At 43.4% G+C, this 6184-nt stretch overlaps 1 protein-coding gene across 1 annotated transcript in view; it reads left to right on the top strand.

Annotated features, from left to right (window-relative positions):
- Nucleotides 1–1415: 1415 nt before the first annotated feature.
- cdh24b (cadherin 24, type 2b) overlaps nucleotides 1416–6184 on the top strand; it is a gene marked incomplete at its 3' end in the record, with an annotated part of 166676 nt that continues 161907 nt past the window's right edge. The window contains exon 1 of the mRNA XM_080907825.1: nucleotides 1416–1522. The remainder of the gene's footprint in view (nucleotides 1523–6184) is intronic.

The following is a 6184-nucleotide window of genomic DNA, read 5'->3' as shown; positions in this document are numbered from 1 at the left end:
CTCCTTTACTAAAAGTGACTCATAGTGATTATCATGATTAAAACCAATAGATCGATGAAACTTTAAAACAAAAAACTTTTGGCATCACTTTCTACGGAAGCAGGGTTTATAAAGACTTTATACTTTCTTCTTCTTCTTTGTATTAGAAGCATAAAGTAAAGCAGTGAATGTCTCTGCATGATTAACTGTAACACGATGTTACAGAAAACTTTAGGAAATAAAATTTAGTATCATTTTTTTAAATAACGTTTATGAAGGTTTTTGTTGCCTCAGATCATGGGAGGCACCTTTAGCACTGTCACTTCAAAGCAAGAAGGTCCTGGGTTCGAATCCAGCAGCTGGTTGTGGCCTTTCTGTTTGGAGTTTGCATGTTCTCTTTGTATGTGTGGTACTTCTCTCTGGCTTTCTTTAACAGGCAGTTTTAACTTAACTGGTGATTTTAAATTGGCTGTAGGTGTGAATGTGAGTGTGAATGGTTGTCGTTCTCTCTGTGTTAGCCCTGTAATAGACTGGGGGCCTATCCGAGGTCCACCCTGCCTCTAACCCAATAACAGTTGGGACAACCAACATTATATTGCATAAATAATATTTTTCTTATAACCGACAATAACATATGCATTGGTCTTTTTTGCTCCCCCCCCCCCCCCCCCCCCCCCCCCCCAATATGTCTGGCAACCCAAATATATTAGTGGATTAGTAGATTTATTAACAATGGCTTGAAACATTAGTCTTTCTTAAAAACCAATATTATTAAAAGTTGTACCAAAAATCCTTTTAAAATTTTCCCTTTAATATGATTAATGTTTCTAAAGTGACTTGTGGCATAGCCTACGGTGCCTTAGTCAACCTCTCCTCCACACTAATGGAGTGAGATAATGCTTTAATTTTCTAAATAGCCTGGCGACCCAAAGCTCAATAATGTGTTTTTGATCTTAGTAATATCTTAGAAGTACTATGTGAAGCTTAAGTATATTATCTATTAAGTTCCAATTAAGGGTTTAGAACACATAAACTCTGGAAAAATACCTTTTAGGAAAATAAAAGTATTACTGAACTCTTATAACAAAGAAACAGCGTAGGTTGTGAGTGCAATTGTACTGGAAAAATTCTTGTGCACAGGAAACTCCAGCACATAAGGCAGATGAGAGTGATGTATTGATACGTGATGAATGATGATCACGATGATCACGCCGGTGGCGGAGGTGGTGGATATAATTATGAGTGATGATGGACATAATACTGATATTAATCACTCCCGAGGAAAAAAGGCGATGATTAAGAATTCAAAAGACGGGACAAAGAGAGAGAAAACCGTGGAAATTAGGAAGTGGGGAAAAAAAAAACGTGCACGGATTTTCGGGAGTGACGTTGTTTGAAAAGACAGAGCGAGAGAGAGAGTGGGGGAGAGAGAGAGAGGGAGAGAGGAGAGACGGCGCGATAACAGTGTTTGCCCTTCTTGGACTCAGTTTTGTGACCGGCTGACGGACGAAGAAACTTGAGGCAATCCCACCGACATCCTGAGGTAAATTCAAAAATGTCCTAGCCCAGATAATCCTGTCTTTGAAAGCACTGTTTCTGTTTTGTTTTTTTATTATTACCTCGGTCAGGTTGGCTGGAGATCAGACCCAGTTTTCCCCTCTGTTGGTATTTGGGAATTGCGTTTCTCCCCGTCTGCTATCAGGCGACACTGCTTGACATTCACCGTTTTTTAAAACTGAAATTACGGCACGTGACGGTAAAATACCCACATATCGATCCGTGTTCCCTCTGTACTATTTCAGCGAAACAGATGGATGTGGTTAATTCTCGCGGCGGTCCGACTCCGCGCGTATTTCCGACACTCCGGAGGGTCTACTGGGTTTTAGTCGTTGTAAAAGTATATCCCTCGAATCTCAGTGGAAAATTTAAGGACGGACTGTTGTTGTAAAAATTATTATAGAGCTATCACATTCATAATGGCCGACAGTGAACGTGGAGTCCTAATTGGGAGCCTGTGGTCAGAGACTGAGGACTTGTCCAGTGTGCTTGTATGTTGGGGAATTTCACAACATACTTACTGTTGTGCATACCGATTGATTATCTTATTGGTCGTTCTTTCATTGATTCAGTCGGGTGTCTATTCCTCTGATCACAGAACGAAGAGGATGCCACTTTCAATGCAAGCCGGACGGGCGCAGTGTTTTTACGCGTGCGAGCCGATTCCCAACAGACGGAGTGCACTGCTACTGACAGACTGTCACTATACGGAGCACCGACACCCCGCGGCAAATATTTTACCTGCGCGCCGTCCGTATGTGGAAATTTGTCTGCGGTTCAGCGCGTCCCTAATGAGGGTGATCGGCTGCGAGTCGCTTCAAAAACCCAGCTTAATTGCGTCCATTTATTACGCGACCCTATAAGTCGGTGATAATCAGTATTTGGCTTCATATCCACGGGTGTCTGGTGACGTGCCTGTGCCTTTGCAAAGTGTTCTGTTTTTGCACAACTCTAATATATGTATATATATATATAATATATATATGTTCTCTCATTTGTGTGAGACCTTAAGCATCCTTTGCTCTACTGGGAAATACATTTGCTTAGATTTATGACCTGCCTTCTCAGGTTATATCGATTATGGCAGCCTACTGCCGTGCTTTATTTTTGTAAGAGCAAGAAAAGTGGGTCTGCCACGTCTATATATAATTTCTTCATGTTGTAGGGTGCACAGCAAGCTTTTGATGCAGCTGGGTCAATTCTCAAGAGGAAAATCTCTGCCATGATGGCCCCCTGTTGAACATATACATAAAAACTAATGTGATACATGAATGACTCCCTCACACACACGCGCACACATGCACAAACACACATGATGGGTCTTAAGCGACTATAATGACTCTGATCAGTGCGAGACATGTTTATGTATGTGGAAAGCTCATGTATTATACATTGTTGTTGCACCGGGGTGTTTGGGTGCAATCAGCTCAATGTCTGTGAATACCATAGCTGCAAATGTGTTTATGTACATCTGTGATGAATGTGAATGCGTTTATCTTTGAGTGTACATTTGATCACGTGAGCACATTTGGGCATTTTTCCCTGGACCAGCTGTGATATTACATGGCTCTTCTGTGGGAAAAAATATGATTGCTTCTACAAATACTAGTCTCAATATCAATACCTTATCTTGTAATGTGGCTAAGATAAAGAACCCACTATGATTCCGTTATTAACTGTTCACACCAAATAGCCTTTGCACAGGTGGGGAGTAACAAGGGGAAAGGGGATGTAAAAGGAGGGCAGAGAAGGATGAGGAAGAGGGGGAGGCTAGGAGAAATCAATGGATTGGAGGGGGTTAGTATGGAGGAAGAGGGAGTGGATGAAATGTGAACAGGTAGAACATGAGGTGAGATTAGAGGGAAGAGTGGGAAACGAGTGGACGGTGGGTGGAAGATGGAGAAGAAGAGGGAGAGGGTGGTAACAGTGGAAAGAGACAGGTTGCATTGAGTCAGTGACTTATGCTGACGATAAAACTGCCTGAAGAAAAGAAAGAAAGAGAAAGGTGCTGTTGTTGTGACACGGGAGGGACACGGAAAATCCCATTAGCGGACATTACTGGGTGTTGTGGACACCAGCAGAGGAAGAAGAAAGGGTTGGTGTAGATGGTGAGTTACTGAGGAGGATGCAGGATGGCACAACTCAGAGAGACAGAAAAAGGCACAGAGGACTTATAAAAGGAGAGGAACAACAGCTGAGGAGGCTGCAGGAGAACGATATTTGAATTCAGGTCTCGAGTGAAGATTTTCTTTAACAATTCTCACCTGTCAATCTTACATAACCTTGTTGCCTCTCATGCCTGAAGTGGCTTGTAATGCTTTGCCAGCAAGACAGATCACTTACTAATACTGTCCCAGAGAGTCCGCTAGTCGTCTTTGTTTAAAGGCTCAATCAAAAGCGGTCAATAACATGCCCTCAAAGATGCAAACGTCCAAAAACGGTGATCACCAAGTCAAAGAGAGAAAGACGCCTTCGCATGGAGCCACACCCCCACTTCATGGAACACACACACACACAGAGGACATGAGAAATGATCAGTGAGCCTCTGTTTCCGTTTGATTCCCTCCTAATGAGAATAGGAGAACCCCCAAGATGAGCACCCTTGGGGGATTTTCTATTCCGAGAAAGTGTGTGGCAGTCGATGGACGCGTACCATTCATTAGCTGACAATTCAGTGAAATGAATCAGACAACATGGCCTCCCAGGGATCCTTGTGGAGAACAAGGAAATGAATGCTTAGTGTTCAAGACATGAACGTTCCCCAGGGCCCTCACGCAGAGAGGTAATGCAATTGCAGAATTCCTTTTTCCTTTCCGATTGTTATAAACGGAAAAGGGAACAAGGAGCTTCTAGGATCTAAGATCGCCTCAGATTCTGCTCGTGCTCTCTTCTCCTTGCTTTTTTGGGATTGGGGAAATGAGCTGTGTAAAACCTTCGGCAGAGTACTATTCCTCTGGTGTCAGTCTTTGAAAGGGGAAGTGAAACGTCTGCGACTCTGAAGTGACTTTGCCCAGAACTAAATCTCAACTATATCATCTCCAATTACCTACTCAAGGCAAGAGACTGGCGAGCCATTTTTCACCCATACGTGATGTTCCCTTTAAACTCCAGCTGGATGCGGAGGGCGAACAGTTCATTGCCTCGGTGCCCTTTGATGGTGATTGGGCATCAAAGGAGGGGAAAGACACATGGTTGCTGATGCAAACTTTTTAAGAATGGAAAAACGCCAATGGATTCACAGCAAGCATCTCTCAGGGAAAGTGTTGAATTTAGGTTCAACATCCTTCACGCTTTTCTCCGTCCTCCCCAGCCTCCCTCCTCCAATACTGTGATGTGTCCCCAGCGTTCCAAGACTGAGGTTAGAGCAGGACAGGCTGACCCCAGCTTTAGCAGTGCTGTGTCGAGACATGGAGTCAGTCTCTCCCCCGGTGGTGATGTGAGGAAGGGAGGGGAGAGAGACGGTCATTTAGAGGAAATGGCTATGCCTAGCAGTGCAGTCTTTTTCCTCACTATAGGCCTGTGGGATGGTGCTGCAGAGTCTGTCACGGTCTGATTGCTCCCAGATCAACACTGCTGTTTACTCGTGTGCACGTGACAATAGATATGCACGCACCTACTCAAGCAGTGGCGCACACCTTGCATAAGTTGTCAAATGAGCATAATTTCCAACCATATTTTATTGTGAACTTTAAAATTTTCCCCTTGTGCAAGCGTGGAGGTGCGTTGTCTGTCTGCTGCCAGCAGTGGGTCTGCGTTACCACCGGGCAGAACTGAATTTCTGAGCTCGATGTCAGATTGGTGGAGGCAACCCCCAGCTCGGTGGTGGATGGCTTTTTGAATGGGTGGGATGAAGGCGGACTCCCGTGAAAAAAGTACAGCAACTCGCTCCACTGGAGACATTATTATACAGAAAGACAGGAGGCTGCTCCAGGCTGTGTGTGGAGGCGTGTGTGTATATATGTGTGTGTGTAACTGTGTATTTACATTTATACCCCACTGTGCAGAAATGAGATAGAGAGAGGGCAAGGGAGTTGGACACTGACAGAAAGAGAAAGCCCGTATGACTGTTGGTTATAGGTGTGTGTGTGTGTGTCAGTGTGTGTGTTGGTTATAGACCTGCTGCCACTGGCTGAAGTATTGGAGTTGTGAGCTAAAAAGAATCCTTTCTCTAGTTATTTCAGATGGAAATTTGAATTTGAGCCAAAATGAAATATGATACTGGGCATTTTCTTACATATTTTTTTTCTAAATCTATTTGGAACGGCTTCAGTTTTTTCACGCAGGTGCACAGATGTTAAATAAGCATGCCAAAGAAAAAAAATGGTGGTAATAGTAAGACTCCCAGAGTCCCTGACGTTGGATTAAATTGGGAGAAAGAAACTAGACAAATCCAGTATATATGACTTATTTATTTATTTCAAGCTGTGTTAATAAAAGATTACATTATGGAACTGACGAATTACACTACAGTTAGTAATCACACCTATGCTGTATTACTTTATCAGGTTTGGATCAAGGGTTGACTGCTGACTATAATATCACTTTCTTCACTCTGATTTTTGGGGGGTTAGCTTGCATAGGAAATGAGAAAGAAATCATATACCTGGTCTTACTGTGTCTCAGTAGCCAGCTGGCCTCCCCTGCATGG

Source organism: Rhamphochromis sp. 'chilingali' (genome assembly GCF_963969265.1).
Source record: "Rhamphochromis sp. 'chilingali' genome assembly, chromosome: 16".
Lineage (NCBI taxonomy): Eukaryota > Metazoa > Chordata > Actinopteri > Cichliformes > Cichlidae > Rhamphochromis > Rhamphochromis sp. 'chilingali'.
This window is presented reverse-complemented; position numbering and strand designations above follow the sequence as displayed.